The sequence below is a fragment of the Panulirus ornatus genome, chromosome 38, assembly GCF_036320965.1.
Source record: "Panulirus ornatus isolate Po-2019 chromosome 38, ASM3632096v1, whole genome shotgun sequence".
NCBI classification, from domain to species: Eukaryota; Metazoa; Arthropoda; class Malacostraca; order Decapoda; family Palinuridae; genus Panulirus; species Panulirus ornatus.
Window position 1 is genome coordinate 17,958,049 of NC_092261.1, and position 21,699 is coordinate 17,979,747.

Here is a 21,699-nt window from a genome sequence, read left to right on the forward strand (position 1 = left end):
AGATGAACGGTTCTGTACGAGTAGTTGACCCTATGGATTGTAATGCTATGATTTCTCATCCAGCAGTATTTCAAATTCTTTTTTCTTCTTTTCATTTTCAATCTTTTTTAAATACGTTTTGTAATACTGAAAGGCTTCCATACTCTAATGTGATCTTTTATTCAATTTTTGACGACAGTATACTATGGGATACAAGCACGCTGCACTAGTTTATTACGAAGTGACGTTCTGCAGTGATGAACGATGTTATACAAATGTATAGATAGCGCAAGTCGCATGACGCTGGTCTCCAGGACACTATCAAATGGCTTCCTAAGCGATACACAGTGATTATATATAGCAATGTGCAATACAGTTCGGAAAGAAGAGCTCTTTATTATATCTTCTTCCTACGTGATTTAAACGATCATGACCAATCAGAGTAACTATACTGGGGCGTCTTCAAATAGCTCGCCTGTCGATCATCACCTCACCTTCAATGCTGCAGACCCAGTGGCAGTGTCGGAACAACTTACGGAAAAATGGAGAGTATTAGCGAAGCTGCAACGTTAGTGGAACACTTGTCATCTGCTCAAATCAAAGGAAATATACATACATGTGGCTAAGATGCAACGTTGTGTGCCAAAAGGGGGTTAACAGGGAAGCATAATCGAATACAACGGAAAGAAACATCGGGAATAAGAAAGGAAAAGTGTATGAACAGAAACGGGAAATAGCGGTCTTTCGTAAATCTTTGGTATTTGCTAATATGTAGCAGACTTCTGGTGGGGTTGCCAATGTAAATAACATTTAGCAACATAACTATCAGTACGAAAAATTGAAAATAAAAGTTGTCTCCGTACTTTAGTGCTTGTATAATCGTCTAAGGTTATAGACACTGAACCTTATGGGGCCTCTATCTACATTATTACAGCTCTTCACATATACTGCAGGTCTTCAAAATTGTCAGTTTACTTCGGGTCACTTTGTAGTCGTGTATCATTTCCCTTTCTATATGAAATTTATAAAATATATACCATATATTTTCTCAGATGTGCAAGAAGTTTTATGATGGACAACTGAGTTTTTTCTTTGATGTGCAGGTTGTTAAATATTGAACACTGAATGAACTTCTGTAGCTAAACTTGATGCATATGGTGTTTGATTAATAAATAAAACGAAAACACAGATTTCGTGATATTTCCCGGAAAAAGAACGAACACAGATCCTTACATTTCTCTTGATTCGAATATTACCACTTAGCAGCAGCAGTCCCCCACCCAGTCCCCGAGTGACCCACAGAGGGAACCCCGAAAGGCCAGGCGGGAATATTATACGTGACAGAAAACCAGCTTACTGCATGCCACAACAAGGAGGCCGCACTGTCCCGCGCCTCCAAACTGACTCTCTCTGCTCGAGGGTTCATAACCAGAGCTATATGATCTATCTCGATTACTGTTCCTCTCGGTTCTCCTTTGCATTACAACCACCACAACAAAATCACGAGACCTCAAAGGCTCAAGGTGCTACTACCACATGGAAGACATGGAACATCTCTTTACTCCTCATTTGTTCCCACACTCACCCACAAAAGCAAACTTACATCATGACTTGTGGTCCCACCCGGTGGACGCAGCTGAACGCTCCAGGAGCCCCATACATTACTAGTGCAGGAAGGCAAAGGTAAGGGGTAAATATGAAAGACAGTTTGGTATTAAGAAGGTGACGCTACATATCTTCAACTCTCTTAAATGGCGAAGAAATGTGCGAGCTGAGGTTGGGGACCTTATGTACATTTATCAAATGTTATCCCGACACAACAGAATTCGGCTTGGTAAGTGTGTACCAGCAGCCACATACGGCAAGTACTGACGGCACTGGTGGCTCAGTGAGGTTCGAGAAGGATGGGTATGAAGAAAGTAACGGATGGACGAGGGAGACAAACATCCTAGGGAGAAAGGACACTTAGGCCTTTAAGGAAGGAGACGGGTGGAGAGAGCTGATCCGTCCATATGGAATGGGGTGAGCGCGTAAAACTGGGTTCGGCATGACACGATAAAGCCTGTGTCAGAGAAAGCTTGACTCCTAAAGAAAGTATTGTGGTGTGAAAATGTGGTGTCGTGCAAACACAGGAGCTCCATCATGCTAGTCTGGTTTGGAAATCAGGGAAATGTCATGTGAGCGTACTGCTACGGAAAATGACTGGGAAGAAGCAGTTAAGAGATGTTTGAGGAGGTGGGATCGAAAGGGTAATAAAAACGGTAGACTTTGAGGGGAAGTTCACTGTAAAACATAATCGAAGTGGATAGGTTGTTGCCTGTGCCTCTACTACGGTGATGTCTCAGCCAGTGTCACATAGCAATCGATCTTTCACCTACAGTGGAGCAAACGACGGGATGTATCATATAGATACACAGGTTGAGTAGTGCCATATGCATTATCTATAGCGTTAAGCAAGTGTTGCAGGACCGAAAAAAAAAATCAAGCGTAAATGCTACATTGCCCAGACATTCTATAATTTATAGATTTTCAAAGTCCTTTTCAAATTAGACGCCTGTTCTATAAATATGGACAAGACTTTGTGGCTTACACGACGTTCATTAGCAGTCACAACTAAATTTGATACGTATGATGTTGCTGTATCATAATGTAGAAGCTTAGACCGATATTTGTGATATCCAGTCAGTAGCACTACAGTCTATAAGTAGGGAGACCCTGTAGATATAATTACCCTATTGTATCTTATAGACTACTATGGAAACTCGAAATTATAGTTAGTTTAGGATATCTAAGTTTAGCTTGAGCATCCTGAACATAGATGAACCATTCAAAAACGGACATTATTTTTGCTAAAGTGTCAGAGAGTAAGTATGCCACAGCGAGAAATCCACAGTTCTGCCTATTGTAATGCGATGATTTTTTACAATGCAATGATCCTAGTAAGTTCCATTATGCGATGTTCATAATTATAAGTACTGCACTTATTTTCTATGCATGCACACACACACACACACACACACACACACACACACACACAAACATACACACACACACACACACACAAACAAACACGCACACATATTTAAAAAAACTAGAAGCTTCAAATAATTGGTGACAATATATAAAAGGCGACTAAAAAGGGTACGGTGGGTTAGGGAGGCCATTCACACTAATGTAGTCGCTATGGAAGGTACATTTAGCCTTGGTGGTAGCTGGTGAGTTGCCTACGACAAGTATGGCAGGAGCGGATGGCTGGCTAAGTGCAGCGGGGCGCTTACAACACCCTCGGGGTGAGACAGGGATATAACGCGCTAAACCTTTTTGAATGGAATGGGTGAGAAATGTGACACTTGGCCTAATGCAAGACGAAAAATGATGACGCAAGAGAGTATTATAGCCCCCGAAGAAAGCTGACCGTGTGAACAGATGTTTTATTACTAAGTTTTCCGAGCCTTTTTACGTGTGTCACAGAATCCGACTCAGATATAGGAATAACGTCACTGCGGTCCTTCGAATGTGTAATGACGGAGAGGAAGTAGTCAAGGTAGGTCCCTGGAGACATCTCGAAATGGCGGAGAGAAAGTAGGAGAACAGAAGCTTATTTTGGTGGGCAACAGTGAGTGAGAGTGGACGAGTCAGGTATGGCTTCCATTTGATAATGCTGTCGGAAGAATATGTGACTCGCTTGCAGCAGCTAAATAAATTTGCTGCTCTTATGTTTGTGTAAGACATAGATATCCAGAGATATGTATAATAAGCGATCTTGGACGATAGGAGCATACTCTATGGACCTTCGAGTCTCTTGGTTAGCTAACGCATTTACAAGCCGGCCGGTTGTCGAGTGGATAAGTTCGAATCCTGGTTGTGGCAGTCGGTCCACAGTTAACCCAACTGTTTATCCTTCCCAAGATGTTGGTCGGTAGATTGGGTACCTGGCTTACGTTAGGGTATATACATCTGCATTTGATAATATATATACAGTTTTAATGTGATGGCCTTGATTAAAGCATTCAGTTGCCCGTAACAACTCAGTAACTTAAAAAAACTACTTTATATGTTTTGATAAAAAGAATGGCTGGTAAGTAGGATTATATCAAGTCAGTTAGGATGAAGTGATCATTGATCTCATCACATAATTCTTATATATAATTCTGTGCTGGAGACAGGCAATGAAAGGCCAGGAGGGTGAACGAGGAAAAATGATAAGTAAAAAAGCTGATAACGTAAGGCAATTAGGGGAGACAGACTTGCAAAAGAAACAATCAAGCTTATGACAGTAAGAAATGATGCCTTACTGATGAGACAGAGGCTCGATACATCAGTGGGAGAGGAAGCTACAGAGTGTGGAAGGAGAGAAAGCTTGATGATGGATGGAAGAAACAATCGTGAGGCAGCAGTTAGAATGGAGCCAATTAATTTCGTAAATACAAGAGTGAATAAGAAATCGATAGTCTGCATGACAGGCTGATGAATGAAAATTGTTCAGTGACGAAGTGTTATTGCAGGAAATACATTACTTCAGGGAAGAGATATATTTGAGAAACGTGGGCATTTTGGATGAGAATGGCAAGATGTTGGCGAAAGATGACGCTTGCGGGATGAGTGGGGACGTGTTACTATGATCTGACCTGCAAGAAGTGGAGGAGACTGGGTAGTGTGTGTTGAGATGTTATATACGAGAAAGTAATAATTGTTTAGTCTGGAATATGGACCAGCAAGATGTGTAGGTGAAGAGGTAAGGAGAACAGCGGATGCGAAACATGAACTTTGAAAATGAGTAAATGTGTTGCAAACTTGATGTGAACCACTGCTTAGATATAAACACAAATTTGACTAAAAGTGAAGAGAACAAATGAAAGAACGAATTACAAGTAACTTTTTTTTCAACAAAATTAGTAATAGCCAAGTTATAAGGAATGGTGTGAATATTATAGCAATATCTCTTTTTTTTATATATAAGTTTTAGATAATATTGTACAATTATGTATGACAAGTAATTTCGAACAGACTTCGGGGGATGCAGTGGTTTGTGGGAAATGGAGTTGGTGTTAGTTCCGCGTGGCAGGAAGCGAATTTAAGAGTTGCGTCACGGTTGTGTAGCCATCGGGCCGCTGGTAATGAATGCACCATATTTCACAGACGAGAGAAAATGAATGATATTGGGGTTGGGTGCTTAAAAAAAATCCCTAATAACCTGTGGCTTTAATTTTTTTTCAAAGATTCTGTAGTTCTAGCGGAAGGGCCATAAATGCAGCGAGAGCGAGTCTGGTCTTCGGAGTATCTTGAACACTTTAAAGTTAAGTCATTCTTTTCAATTGGTGGTTATAACCTGACGGTAACGGCCTTAATAACCCTGGGAGTCTATACGACTAACACCCAAATAACAGAGCAATGGCCCTAATTCCTGTAGACTGTCAGAATAGTTGAACGTAATGGCAGAAAGTTTACGGTTAAAAGACACACATAAATTTGTAATGTTCAGAGCCACATAATGGACAGGCGAATATGGCATCTTGTCTTTCTTGCACCGACCAAAGTCAACGAATATTAACGATTCTACGTAGAAAAAAAAAAAAAAAAAAAATAAGTTACTAACCATACGGTTTTCAAATGCATTCGTAAAATTTACGATGATACCGAAGTAGAATATATATTCACAACACTGCACAGAGCGATTGCTGTACAGAAAACACATTCCTCTTTTACAAACATCATTCCTTTTTATATAAAGCCAATCTTAATAGCCACATCTAATGCACTGAGAAATCGGCGTCACTGGCAATCAGTAGCGGCCAGTGGGGCTCTACCGTATTATGCTCGGCTGTGCAAGATCAGGCAGGAGGATGCCCTTAGTCTCCGGCTCTTTGATGAAGTGGCCTGAATGGGAGGAGTCGGCGGCGGCGTGGCCTTAAGGCGTGGGAGTGTAACAGGTCGGTGGAACATTATGTCCTCTCCTTCACTCACCATCCTCTCTCTCTCTCTCTCTCTCTCTCTCTCTCTCTCTCTCTCTCTCTCTCTCTCTCTTACTTGTCCTCTAAAGTCCCTTTCAATCTTGTCTTCCACCCTGGCACCTAATTTCCTTCTCCCTCACTCGTGCTGGTCCTCTTCCCTGTCGTCTTGGTCCTCCCTCTCCTCCAGTTCCTCCCTCTTCTGCTTCTCTACCACACCTCCTGCTGTATAGTTCCTCCCTCTCCTCCTCCTCCTCCTGCTTTATCTCCCTTCCCTGCTCTTCCCCTCACTTTCCTCTGCACCAGTCGAGTCATGGCCAAATTGTACCATCTTTTTTCCTTTATTTTTCAGGCATTTCGGTGGTGCTGGTTCGCACCCGGGCGTCGAGTCTCGTTTAATATCAATTATCACGTTTCCTCCTTGACGGTCTGTCATCAATTCTTCAGTGCAAAAGGCAAACACCTTTTTTATTTTCCTGGAATAAATTTCTCGCTCCTTCTTGCTCTCCCCACCTTCCTCATTCCCAGGTATTTCACACCAAACCTGCTCAATCTGCTTCACAACAACATCGAACTTCTCGGATCCTATCATTCTTATGAATTCCTCAAAGATATACCGACCCTTTACTTACATATTTCTTTATTGCCTAAATTCGTATCCCATCCTTTTAGTCCTCATACGACGTACGTATTCACACACACACACACACACACACACACACACACACACACACACACACACACACACACATACACACACACACAAAAACACACACACACACACACACACACACACACACACACACACACACACACACACACACCCACACATACACACACACACACACACATACACAAACACACAAACACACACAAACACACACACACACCCACACACATACTCGTTTGACTGTATACACGCACACACACCATGAAGATCAAAGACATTTTTTCGGCTCATTCTTATATTCATAGGCTTCGCATGACCACAAAATACAATTCATAGTTTACATCATAAACAGATTAACGGGAAAGAAAATTAATCACTAAACTAAATAACTAAAGAACTAAGCAAATAAAATCAATCATCAGTAGACTATGAATATAGATTTCACTGGCATTTCCTTACGTAACTTTTATATTTCTAGTTATCTATTTATTTATCTAATGCGCGCAGGACAAACATACATACATATAATTAATCCGCAGCAGTGCATCACTGTCCAGTTGTCGGTGCCACAGGAAGCAGCGGCAAATAAATTTTATAGCACATAGATTTCCACAAATCCCTTGTTAATCCTATTACGAGGGATTGACTTTGTTAACCAAAAAAGCAAACGTGATTAGCTTTGCTGTAATGGAAGGTAATAACCGGTCTGGCCAATGTTATTGGCCAGTGTTTTGTGTAGGGGACGTAGTCTGGTGTGGTGAGATATGAAGTGCATTGTGGTGCAGTTCAGTGTGGTGTACTGTGTTGCTTTGGTGTGGATGTGGTGTGCAGGGTACTGAGGTGCAGTATAGTGTGGTATGGTGTAGTGTCATGAAGTATGGTTTGAGGGAGTGTCATAATGTATGGTTTGATGTAGTGTCATGAAGTGTTATAATGTAAGGCTATATGTAGTGTCATGAAGTGTTATAATGTAAGGCTAGATGCAGTGTCATGAAGTGGTATAATGTATGGTTAGATGTAGTGTCATGAAGTGTATAATGTAAGGCTATATGTAGTGTCATGAAGTGTTATAATGTAAGGCTAGATGCAGTGTCATGAAGTGGTATAATGTATGGTTAGATGTAGTGTCATAAGGTATCGTAATGTATGGTGTGATGCAGTGTCACGACGTATAGTTTGATGGAGTGTCATGAAATAATCATTTGATGGTGTGTCTCTGTGTCGTATGGTGGTGGGGTCAGCGTATTGTACGGTGATGTAGAATCTATTGTATTGTAAACGGTCAAGCAGTAGCTTGATAAACCCATGAGCATGGCAGGACGACCTATGAGCACGGCGGCACGACCTGTGAGCACGACGATAAGACCGTGAGCACGGCGGCACGACACGTGAGCACGGCGGCACGACACGTGAGAACGGCGGCACGACATGTGAGAACGGCGATATGACCCTTAGGCAATGCGACACGACCCTTGAGCACAAAGATACGACCCTTGATCACAACAGGAGGATACTTCAGCACAACAATACGACTCCTGGGCGTTGGGGTACGACCCTCGGGCACAACAGTATGACCCTTGAGCACGACGGTATGACCCTTGGTACGACTCTTGGGCTCTACAATACGACCCATGACCACGACGCACGACCAGTGAGGTATGATGGTGTAACTTTTATTGTACCCTTGAAGGTTAGAGTAAGTTAAGCCATCGTACACGGAGTCAAAATGCGCTTGACTGACGCTCCGTCATAGTCAGTACAGTGGGAAAAACATGAGTGGTGTTAAGAAGCGAAAATGAAGCTTAGAATTCAACACTAGTGAAGCATTCATTGAATCATCGTATTACATTAAGTGAACCACCGAATTACATCTAATGAGTCGTCGAATTACAATTTGTGAATCACCCCGAACTGCATTCATCCCTTGACCACCGTGATAATGACTGCAGCAGATGTGAGTACCATGACAAACTTAATTGTTTATGACAATCCATGAAGCTGGAGTGAGCGACTGTGTACTGAGCATATCAATAATGTCATCTATGACCAATAGTTGATATATCAATGTAGCATAGATTACCGCCGAAAACTAAATATTTGTGTGATAATGAAGAGGACTGAGAAAGTTAAGGCACTACAAATATAATTTTAAAATTTGACAAATCAAAAAATAAGTCTCACAGTTTCCCATGTTAGCCGCATTCGCTTGCATCGATTTATTAGTTTTCATGTGTAATGTACCGAAACCGCTACTTAACAAGTCCTGGTTTAGTACAATGACGTGCGGCACGTCGACCCCTGTATACCAAATCGTTCCAGTGCACTCTATACCGCGCACGCCTTTCACCCTCCTGCCTGTTCAGGTCACTATCACTAAAAAGCTTTTTCACCACAACGTTCCGTCTCCAATTTGATATAAACATGTACATTTGTGTATATATATATGCGTACACACACAAACATATACATATACACACATGTACATGTATATGAAGGTATTTTATTTTATTTTATTATACTTTGTCGCTGTCTCCCGCGTTTGCGAGGTAGCGCAAGGAAACAGACGAAAGAAGTGGCCCAACCCCCCCCCCCCATACATATGTATATACATACGTCCACACACGCAAATATACATACCTACACAGCTTTCCATGGTTTACCCCAGACGCTTAACATGCCTTGATTCAATCCACTGACAGCACGTCAACCCCGGTATACCACATCGCTCCAGTTCACTCTATTCCTTGCCCTCCTTTCACCCTCCTGCATGTTCAGGCCCCGATCACACAAAATCTTTTTCACTCCATCTTTCCACCTCCAATTTGGTCTCCCTCTTCTCCTCGTTCCCTCCACCTCCGACACATATATCCTCTTGGTCAATCTTTCCTCACTCATTCTCTCTATGTGCCCAAACCACTTCAAAACACCCTCTTCTGCTCTCTCAACCACGCTCTTTTTATTTCCACACATCTCTCTTACCCTTACGTTACTCACTCGATCAAACCACCTCACACCACACATTGTCCTCAAACATCTCATTTCCAGCACATCCATCCTCCTGCGCACAACTCTATCCATAGCCCACGCCTCGCAACCATACAACATTGTTGGAACCACTATTCCTTCAAACATACCCATTTTTGCTTTCCGAGATAATGTTCTCGACTTCCACACATTCTTCAAGGCCCCCAGAATTTTCGCCCCCTCCCCCACCCTATGATCCACGTCCGCTTCCTTGGTTCCATCCGCTGCCAGATCCACTCCCAGATATCTAAAACACTTCACTTCCTCCAGTTTTTCTCCATTCAAACTCACCTCCCAATTGACTTGACCCTCAACCCTACTGTACCTAATAACCTTGCTCTTATTCACATTTACTCTTAACTTTCTTCTTCCACACACTTTACCAAACTCAGTCACCAGCTTCTGCAGTTTCTCACATGAATCAGCCACCAGCGCTGTATCATCAGCGAACAACAACTGACTCACTTCCCAAGCTCTCTCATCCCCAACAGACTTCATACTTGCCCCTCTTTCCAAAACTCTTGCATTTACCTCCCTAACAACCCCATCCATAAACAAATTAAACAACCATGGAGACATGACACACCCCTGCCGGAAACCTACATTCACTGAGAACCAATCACTTTCCTCTCTCCCTACACGTACACATGCCTTACATCCTCGATAAAAACTTTTCACTGCTTCTAACAACTTTCCTCCCACACCATATATTCTTAATACCTTCCACAGAGCATCTCTATCAACTCTATCATATGCCTTCTCCAGATCCATAAATGCTACATACAAATCCATTTGCTTTTCTAAGTATTTCTCACATACATTCTTCAAAGCAAACACCTGATCCACACATCCTCTACCACTTCTGAAACCACACCATATGTATGAATGTACATATATGTATGGTATGAACATGTGCATGTTTATATATGTATATATATGCGTACACACACATACATATACATATATACACATGTACGTGTACATGAAGGTGTATATATGTATGTACATATATGTATATGTACGTTCATGTGCGTATATATACATATGCGTGTGAGTGGAAGTGCATTTCTTCGTCTGTTGCCTGGCGCTGCAACGCTAATGCAAGAAACGTCGACTAAGTGTGGGGAAAAAGTATATATATATATATATATATATATATATATATATATATATATATATATATATATATATATATATATATACATATATATATATATATATATATGTATATATATATATATATATATATATATATATATATATATATATATATATATATATATATATATATATATGTGTGTGTGTGTGTCGGAGGTGGAGGGAACGAGGAGAAGAGGGAGACCAAATTGGAGGTGGAAAGATGGAGTGAAAAAGATTTTGTGTGATCGGGGCCTGAACATGCAGGAGGGTGAAAGGAGGGCAAGGAATAGAGTGAATTGGAGCGATGTGGTATACCGGGGTTGACGTGCTGTCAGTGGATTGAATCAAGGCAAGTGAAGCGTCTGGGGTAAACCATGGAAAGCTGTGTAGGTATTTATATTTGCGTGTGTGGACGTATGTATATTCATGTGTATGGGGGTGGGTTGGGCCATTTCTTTCGTCTGTTTCCTTGCGCTACCTCGCAAACGCGGGAGACAGCGACAAAGCAAAAAAAAAAAAAAAAAATATATATATATATATATAAATATATATATATATATATATATATATATATATATATATATATATATATATATATATATATATGAGCATTAGAATATAATATATTGAGGATAACGAGGGCCGGTGTATGGAACAGTTAGCCCGGCCACTAGTATATTGGTCTTTGGTTACACTATTTCTCTTTTGTGAGTGGTTATTCCACCGATCCAGGATTACATAGTAGGCAATATTATATATATATATATATATATATATATATATATATATATATATATATATATATATATATATATATATATATATTATCCCTGGGGATAGGGGAGAAAGAATACTTCCCACGTATTCCCTGCGTGTCGTACAAGGCGACTAAAAGGGGAGGGAGCGGGTGGCTGGAAATCCTGACCTTTCTTGTTTTTTTTTAATTTTCCAAAAGAAGGAACAGAGAAGGGGGGTCAGGTGAGGATATTCCCTCTAAGGCCCAGTTCTCTGTTCTTAACGCTACCTCGCTAACGTGGGAAATGGCAAATAGTATTAAAAGAAAAAAAAAAAAAAAAAAAAAAATATATATATATATATATATATATATATATATATATATATATATATATGTATATATATATATATATATGGGAGGCAAGTTGTTAGAAGCAGTGAAAAGTTTTTATCGAGGATGTAAGGCATGTGTACGTGTGGGAAGAGAGGAAAGTGATTGGTTCTCAGTGAATGTAGGTTTCCGGCAGGGGTGTGTCATGTCTCCATGGTCGTTTAATTTGTTTATGGATGGGGTTGTTAGGGAGGTAAATGCAAGAGTTTTGGAAAGAGGGGCAAGTATGCAGTCTGTTGGGGATGAGAGAGCTTGGGAAGTGAGTCTGTTGTTGTTCGCTGATGATACAGCGCTGGTGGCTGATTCATGTGAGAAACTGCAGAAGCTGGTGACTGAGTTTGGTAAAGTGTGTGAAAGAAGAAAGTTAAGAGTAAATGTGAATAAGAGCAAGGTTATTAGGTACAGTAAGGTTGAGGGTCAAGTCAATTGGGAGGTAAGTTTGAATGGAGAAAAACTGGAGGAACTAAAGTGTTTTAGATATCTGGGAGTGGATCTGGCAGCGGATGGAACCATGGAAGAGGAAGTGAATCATAGGGTGGGAGAGGGGGCGAGAATCCTGGGAGCCTTGAAGAATGTGTGGAAGTCGAGAACATTATCTCGAAAAGCAAAAATGGGTATGTTTGAAGGAATAGTGGTTCCAACAATGTTGTATGGTTGCAAAAAGTGGGCTATGGATAGAGTTGTGCGCAGGAGGGTGGGTGTGCTGGAAATGAGATGTTTGAGGACAATATGTGGTGTGAGGTGGTTTGATCGAGTAAGTAATGTAAGGGTAAGAGATATGTGTGGAAATAAAAAGAGCGTGGTTGAGAGAGCAGAAGAGGGTGTTTTGAAATGGTTTGGGCACATGGAGGGAATGAGTGAGGAAAGATTGACCAAGAGGATATATGTGTCGGAGGTGGAGGGAACGAGGAGAAGTGGGAGACCAAATTGGAGGTGGAAAGATGGAGTGAAAAAGATTTTGAGTGATCGGGGCCTGAATATTCAGCAGGGTGAAAGGCGGGCAAGGAATAGAGTGAATTGGATCGATGTGGTATACCGGGGTCGACGTGCTGTCAATGGAGTGAATCAGGGCATGTGAAGCGTCTGGGGAAAACCATGGAAAGTTGTGTGGGGCCTGGATGTGGAAAGGGAGCTGTGGTTTGGGGCATTATTGCATGACAGCTAGAGACTGAGTGTGAACGAATGTGGCCTTTGTTGCCTTTTCCTAGCGCTACCTCACACATATGAGGGGGGAGGGGGATGTTATTACATGTGTGGCGAGGTGGCGATGGGAATGAATAAAGGCAGACAGTGTGAATTGTGTGCATGTGTATATATGTATGTGTCTGTGTGTGTATATACATGCTTACATTGAGATGTATGGGTATGTATATTTGCGTGTGTGGACGTGTATGTATATACATGTGTATGGGGGTGGGATGGGCCATTTCTTTCGTCTGTTTCCTTGCGCTACCTCGCAAACGTGGGAGACAGCGACAAAGCAAAATAAATAAATAAATAAATATTATTTCTTTTTTTATTTTGCTTTGTCGCTGTCTCCCGCGTTTGCGAGATAGCGCAAGGAAACAGACGAAAGAATGGCCCAACCCACCCACATACACATGTATATACATACACGTCCACACACGCAAAATACATACCTATACATCTCAATGTACACATATACATACACACACAGACATATACATATAAACACATGTACATACTTCATACTTTCTGCCTTTATTTATTCCAATCGCCACCTCGCCACACATGGAATAACCCCCCTCCCCCCTCATGTGTGCGAGGTAGCGCTAGGAAAAGACAACAAAGGCCACATTCGTTCACACTCAGTCTCTAGCTGTCATGTAATAATGCACCGAAACCACAGCTCCCTTTCCACATCCAGGCCCCACACAACTTTCCATGGTTTACCCCAGACGCTTCACATGCCCTGGTTTAATCCATTGACAGCACGTCGACCCCGGTATACCACATCGTTCCAATTCACTCTATTCCTTGCACGCCTTTCACCCTCCTTCATGTTCAGGCCCCGATCACTCAAAATCTTTTTCACTCCATCTTTCCACCTCCAATTTGGTCTCCCACTTCTCCTCGTTCCCTCCACCTCTGACACATATATCCTCTTGGTCAATCTTTCCTCACTCATTCTTTCCATGTGACCAAACCATTTCAAAACACCCTCTTCTGCCCTCTCAACCACACTCTTTTTATTTCCACACATCTCTCTTACCCTTACATTACTTACTCGATCAAACCACCTCACACCACATATTATCCTCAAACATCTCATTTCCAGCACATCCACCCTCCTACGCACAACTCTATCCATAGCCCACGCTTCGCAGCCATACAACATTGTTGGAACCACTATTCCTTCAAACATACCCATTTTTGCTTTCCGAGATAATGTTCTCGACTTCCACATATTCTTCAAGGCTCCAAGAATTTTCGCCCCCTCCCCCACCCTATGATTCACTTCCGCTTCCACGGTTCCATCCGCTGCCAGATCCACTCCCAGATATCTAAAACACTTTAGTTCCTCCAGTTTTTCTCCATTCAAACTTACCTCCCAATTGACTTGACCCTCAACCCTACCGTACCTAATAACCTTGCTCTTATTCACATTTACTCTTAACTTCCTTCTTTCACACACTTTACAAAAATCAGTCACCAGCTTCTGCAATTTCTCACGTGAATCAGCCACCAGCACTGTTGCATCAGCGAACAACAACTGACTCACTTCCCAAGCTCGCTCATCCACAACAGACTGCATACGTGCCCCTCTTTCCAAAACTCTTGCATTCACCTCCCTAACAACCCCATCCATAAACAAATCAAACAACCATGGAGACATCACACCCCTGCCGTAAACCTACATTCACTGAGAACCAATCACTTTCCTCTCTCCCTACACGTACACATGCCTTACATCCTCGATAAAAACTTTTCACTGCTTCTAACAACTTGCCTCCCACACCATATATTCTTAATACCTTCCACAGAGCATCTCTATCAACTCTATCATATGCCTTCTCCAGATCCATAGATACTAAATACAAATCCATTTGCTTTTCTAAGTATTTCTCACATATATTCTTCAAAGCAAACACCTGATCCACACATCCTCTACCACTTCTGAAACCACACTGCTCTTCCCCAGTCTGATCCTCTGTACATGCCTTCACCCTCTCAATCAATACCCTCCCATATAATTTACCAGGAATACTCAACAAACTTATACCTCTGTAATTTGAGCACTCACTCTTATCCCCTTTGTCTTTGTACAATGGCAGTATGCAAGCATTCCGCCAATCCTCAAGCACCTCACCATGAATCATACATACATACATTAAATAACCTTACCAACCAGTCAATAACACAGTCACCCCCTTTTCTAATAAATTCTAATGCAATACCATCCAAACCTGCTGCCTTGCCGGCTTTCATCTTCCGCAAAGCTTTTACTACCTCTTCTCTGTTTACCAAATCATTTTCCCTAACCCTCTCACTTTGCACACCACCTCGACCAAAACACCCTATATCTGCCACTCTACCATCAAACACATTCAACAAACCTTCAAAATACTCACTCCATCTCCTTCTCACATCACCACTACTAGTTATCACCTCCCCATTAGCCCCGTTCACTGAAGTTCCCATTTACTCCCTTGTCTTACGCACTTTATTTACCTCCTTCCAAAACATCTTTTCATTTTCCCTAAAATTTAATGATACTCTCTCACCCCAACTCTCATTTGCCCTCTTTTTCACCTCTTGCACCTTTCTCTTGACCTCCTGCCTCTTTCTTTAATACATCTCCCACTCATTTGCATTTTTTCCTTGCAAAATCGTCCAAATGCCTCTCTCTTCTCTTTCACTAATAATCTTACTTCTTCATCCCACCACTCACTACCCTTTCTAATCAACCCACCTCCCACGCTTCTCATGCCACAAGCATCTTTTGCGCAAGCCATCACTGCTTCCCTAAATAGATCCCATTCCTCCCCCACTCCCCTTACCTCCTTTGTTCTCACCTTTTTCCATTCTGTACTCAGTCTCTCCCGGTACTTCCTCACACAAGTCTCCTTCCCAAGCTCACTTACTCTCACCACTCTCTTCACACCAACATTCTCTCTTCTTTTCTGAAAACACTCACAAATCTTCACCTTCGCCTCCACAAGATAATGATCAGACATCCCTCCAGTTGCACCTCTCAGCACATTAACATCCAAAAGTCTCTCTTTCGCGCGCCTATCAATTAACACGTAGTCCAATAACGCTCTCTGGCCATCTCTCCTACTTATATACGTATACTTATGTATATCTCGCTTTTTAAACCAGGTATTCCAAATCACCAGTCCTTTTTCAGCACATGAATCTACAAGCTCTTCACCTTTTCCATTTACAACACTGAACACCCCATGTATACCAATTATTCCCTCAACTGCCATATTACTCACCTTTGCATTCATATAACCCATCACTATAACCCGGTCTTGTGCATCAAAACCACTAACACACTCATTTAGCTGCTACCAAACACTCACCTCTCATGATCTTTCTTCTCATGCCCAGATGCATATGCACCAATAATCACCCATCTCTCTCCATCAACTTTCAGTTTTACCTATATCAATCTAGAATTGACTTTCTTACACTCTATCACATACTCTCACAACTCCTGTTTCGGGAGTAGTGCTACTCCTTCCCTAGCTCTTGTCCTCTCACCAACCCCTGACTTTACTCCCAAGACATTCCCAAACCACTCTTCCCCTTTACCCTTGAACTTCGTTTCACTCAGAGCCAAAACATCCAGGTTCCTTTCCTCAAACATACTACCTATCTCTCCTTTTTTCTCATCTTGGTTACATCCACACACATTTAGATACCCCAATCTGAGCCTTCGAGGAGGATGAGCACTCCCCGCGTGACTCCTTCTTCTGTTTCCCCTTTTAGAAAGTTAAAATACAAGGAGGGGAGGGTTTCTAGCCCCCCGCTCCCGTCCCCTTTAGTCGCCTTCTACGACACGTGAGGAATGCGTGGGAAGTATTCTTTCTCCCCTATCCCTAGGTATACGAGATATATATAATTTAAGATATATATATATTTCGTTAAATAGTCATGATTGTGACAGAGAAAGTTACGGGAATAATCTTTGTGCACTTTTAGTGTGTGTGTGTGTGTGTGTGTGTGTGTGTGTGGGTGTGTGTTCACATTAGCTCATTGCGGTGTAAAGTGAAAAAATGGGCGTGATGGTTGACGCCGTTGACAAAGCGTTGAGTGACGTTGGATGACAATTAGTTTGGGGTTGCTGGGTGTCTGCCAGAGCAGTCACGCCACTCCTACTGCACCCCGCCTGTTATTTCATACACCCGTAGGCGGCACGTAACACTTAGTTGAATTTAGATGCAATACACTACCACGGGACACACAGCACGGTAATCAAGCTGCCTAGTTTTCAATAGCGGCTTCATTCATATTTGCACAGTACATGCATCCCCATTTACAGAGATATGGGCCAAGTGAATGAAGCCTTACCATCCATACACACGTATAATCGGGTCATCAGCTGTGCCATATAGGAGCAATTTGTTTCACAAACAACAAGACGGTTCTGACTTTAACAATGCTTATAACGTTGAAATAGGAGAGATTTGGGTCTTAGTTCCTCAGTAATACAAGGTATTTTGATCACATTCTACAAGCATTGGTCCTTCATCAGAAATTCTCTCTCTCTCTCTCTCTCTCTCTCTCTCTCTCTCTCTCTCTCTCTCTCTCTCTCTCTCTCCTCTCGCTGAATCAGTGTCTCATCTGTGGATCTTATTATCTTCAGCCTGACCGTCACATACTCTCACTAACTTGTCATATGCCTTAGTTTCTACATGAATTTACCATATCAAGTTTTTCGTCCATTTCCTTTCCAGTGGTTTCCTAACTCCATAGATCAGCACTGTCATTTTCCATGTTGATTATAAATTCTTCGTACATTCTGCAGACTGTCCACTTTTACTCTCATCTTTTTTTGTTCATGTGTAGCTGTCTCGAATAAAATAAAAGAGGACTGGTATGCAAAGAAACAACATGCATCAGGCACGTATGTAGCAAACTTCACACCTTTCACTCCCATTACCTTAACGAAGTATACCAGTCGTATTCTGTATGGTTCAGGGACATTATCCACACGACCTTAGAGAGGCATATTCAGTGTGCTCTGGTAAACTGTCTCTCTCTACCGTCATCTCTTTCAGAATCATGACAGAATTGAGAATCAAGGTATGTATGCAGTTTTAAGGACTATCATTTCAAATCATTTCTCGCCCACCCGTCCCGAATGAGACTACGCCAGATCCAGATATGCGTTTCTTGGGAAGTAAAGCTTGCTTTTAAAGGTGGATGTTCGCATCGAAGAGAAATTTTAAACCTTCACGACATTCATACTGAGAACAAAATATTCGTACTTGAGGAAGTATCATTGCTACGTTACGGAGAGCATTCATGGTTTGAGTTTGGTATCTGCATTATCCTCAAGCCTTAGATGTTAGCGTCCATGAGAAGGATATTCTCGTCTTGATATGCAGTCTGTTGTGGATGAGAGAGCTTGGGAAGTGAGTCAGTTGGTGTTCGTATCTTGAAACAGCACAAGAGCTCCTTCATGAGGATAGCCATGCTGTGTTCAGTGAAGGACGTTCGTGAGGGAGAGAAGATTTACATCATCAGGACGATGTACGAGACTAGATCTGAACTGAAAGGTGTCAAAAGACTGTTAGAAAAAAAGACAGTCATGTCCCGCATAGGATATCTGCCTCGTTCCCTGAATGGCTCGATTACGCCAAAAAGATCATTCTCAAGTAGGATGTTCGTGTGGCGAATAGGACATTAGTGTTTTAATCGGGTTTCTTGTTACGGGTAGGATGCTTCTGCCTTGAGGACCGTATTCGCAACTAGAGTAAGGATGGTTTCTTGAGCAGGGTAGGCTTGTTAAGTGGGAGATTCAGGTCATAAGATAACAGAGTCTCAAGCAGGATATCTATATCAACTTTGGAATTATCGTCTGTAGGACAGGATATTCCAGTCATGCGTGAGTCGTAAGATCTGTAGGATATTCATATCACTGGGGAGCCGTGTGACAGGCAAGATATTCATGTCATAGATACAAGTGTTAAGTAGGATATTCATGTCAACAGGGTATTCTTTGTTGAGAAAGACCTTCGACTCTTAGACGAGATATTTGCTCTTGACGATCACAATAGCATTTTGCTGATTAGAATATTGGTGACGAGTATGCTGTTCGTGTCAGCAGTAGAATGAATATGAACTGCGAAGGTTATTTGTATCAGCGGAACAAGGTGCTTCTGTGGTCTTCGTTAGATATTTGTAATTATTAAGATATTCATTCTTGAGCAGGATGCTTGTCCCTGAGTAAAGTAGAAAATTCGTGTTTAAGGAGCAGGATATATCTGTATTCGTTATGATAATCGTCATTTGAGCATGATGTTTATGCATTCGGCTGGATATTCATACCTCGTCTTTTTTTTTGCATTCGGCCGTATATTCGTACTTTCCGTGCATTCGGCCGAATATTCGTTCCTTTATGTACTGAACCTGATGCTGGTGTCTTAAGCAGGATATTCTCCTCCTAAGCGCTGGGTGCACAATAAATCAGCCGCTGTTAGTGGTAAAATTGAATTGAGGAAGATACTCGTGTGGTGACCGGGATATTTGTGTGTTTCAAAATATATATCCCAGCTCCAAATGGTTCCTAACTTTGGCCATTAAATATAATGGATGAACACTATTTTATGCTTATATTAGATAATATATAAACTCATATTACCGAATATATCACACTGATAAACATACCTAGAGCGTCGCACTGACCCATAAATCTAATTCCAGTTGGTTTGATATACGGGCAACAATTACTCTGAGGTCGAGAGCTGCTCTTTCTTTTGAGGTTAATCAAGTTCCACTTCTGAGGAGGTGACCATGGCTCAGCGAAAGTTCATAATGTCCTTACGATGATCGTCCGTCTATGAGAAAAGTAATTTACCCTTTGGGTTATGAGAAACATCTTGTAATATATTGTATACAAGCTATACTTTGCTGTTTGTACTGTGACGAGGGTGCCTCGCGAATGGTCTCATGTGTTATATACACTGATGCAGTACATCTGCGTCGGCCAGGACCCAGCAGTTACATGCGGAATGATACACTTAGGTCTGTACAGCTTGCCAAGACGCTCCAGGTGGTTATATTCACTTTAAGGGAACAGCTGGAGGGAAGCTGGAGGACGTAGTGTTGCAATGGATATTATTTGCTTTAGATAACTGAAGACCTCACGTACAGCCTTTATGAAACGTATTTCCTTTTATCTCATTTACATTTTCCGAGGCATTATTACAAACGATGAAACGGTATGGCTTCGTAATAACAAAATTCAAGGAAATTCGATCCGTGGCTTACGTTATAACAAACTAAACGAAACTGGTTTGTGTGGCTGCGTGCATTTGCATATGACCTAAATAATATTTCAGAATGCATGTGGTGTAGTTACCTCCATGGCAATTGGGCCTCACGTATCTAATTCATGAAGACACTGTAAGGCGGCAGTGTGGGACTAAATGAGGAGCTCTCGATGATCTTACACAGCTGTAAAAAAAAAGTCCCCAAGTAAGTTGCATTAGGTCGTAGGACTCCATCACTGATGACGAGTCGTGACGACTTCTCTGTATGATGACAGGTTATCAAGACGAGTTTTCAAGATCTGTATTTCAGTCTGCGATTTGGAGGTTTCAAACCCCCACCCAAAACCTAACCTTAGTAATGACTCGAACGATACCAATACATCCCTGGGAGTAATACGTTAAAGTGCCTTCATAAGAACATACAAATAAGCTCTTTCACAAGGAAGATATCTATCTATCTATCTATCTATCTATCTATATATATATATATATATATATATATATATATATATATATGTACATACATATATTCTATTTTCGATACATGTTAAAAATTAAAAAACTAAGAACTTGAAAAAAAACGGAAGCTCCCAGAGATGATGTGCCCAGTGAGGTTAATGATATGTCTTAGAGAACATTGTATATGATACGCACTCAAGATATGGTGGGGTGACCTTCGTCCACACCCTTATGGTACCAAATCGAAGGTCGCGCTCTCATGCTCAAAGTCGTAAAGTCGCGTCCGTACCCAAGGGTCAAACCGTCGTTAGCTGTCCGGATCGTACCGTAGGGCCTAAGGATCGTACCGTCTCCCACGCACTCGAATTTAATCATAAAGAAAATAATAAGTTGGATAACTTATATATAAGCTCATCCATAGTTCGAGGCGACGATTCGCCTTAGATTAAACGTTTTTGTGGATATTCTGAGGAACTTGAGCTTAGATTTCTAAGAGAAGGTAAAGGACTTTTGAGACCTTTCGTCTATACCTAAAGTCTGTGGGTAGGTTACAGAACCATCAACTATACCGATTTCGTAAAGCTGGACCGAAAATATTACATAACTCGACATAGTATTTGATATGTGCTGAGCACGTGGCAGAAAGTGCAGACATGGACCAAATTATTCTGGTGGAGTTGTCTCGACAGCTACACGAGAAATCACAGGAAATCAGTTGCTCAAAAATAAGGTGGTAATGAAATAATCTAGAGAAAAGTAGAGCCGTGGGTGGGTGGGTGCAGCATGAGCAGGCAGAGCGAGGACCATTCATTGATGGCAGATAATCTATTGCAAGAGCCATTTGTGAATGTTGATTAGACGCTGTCAACACTATGGTGATAAGGT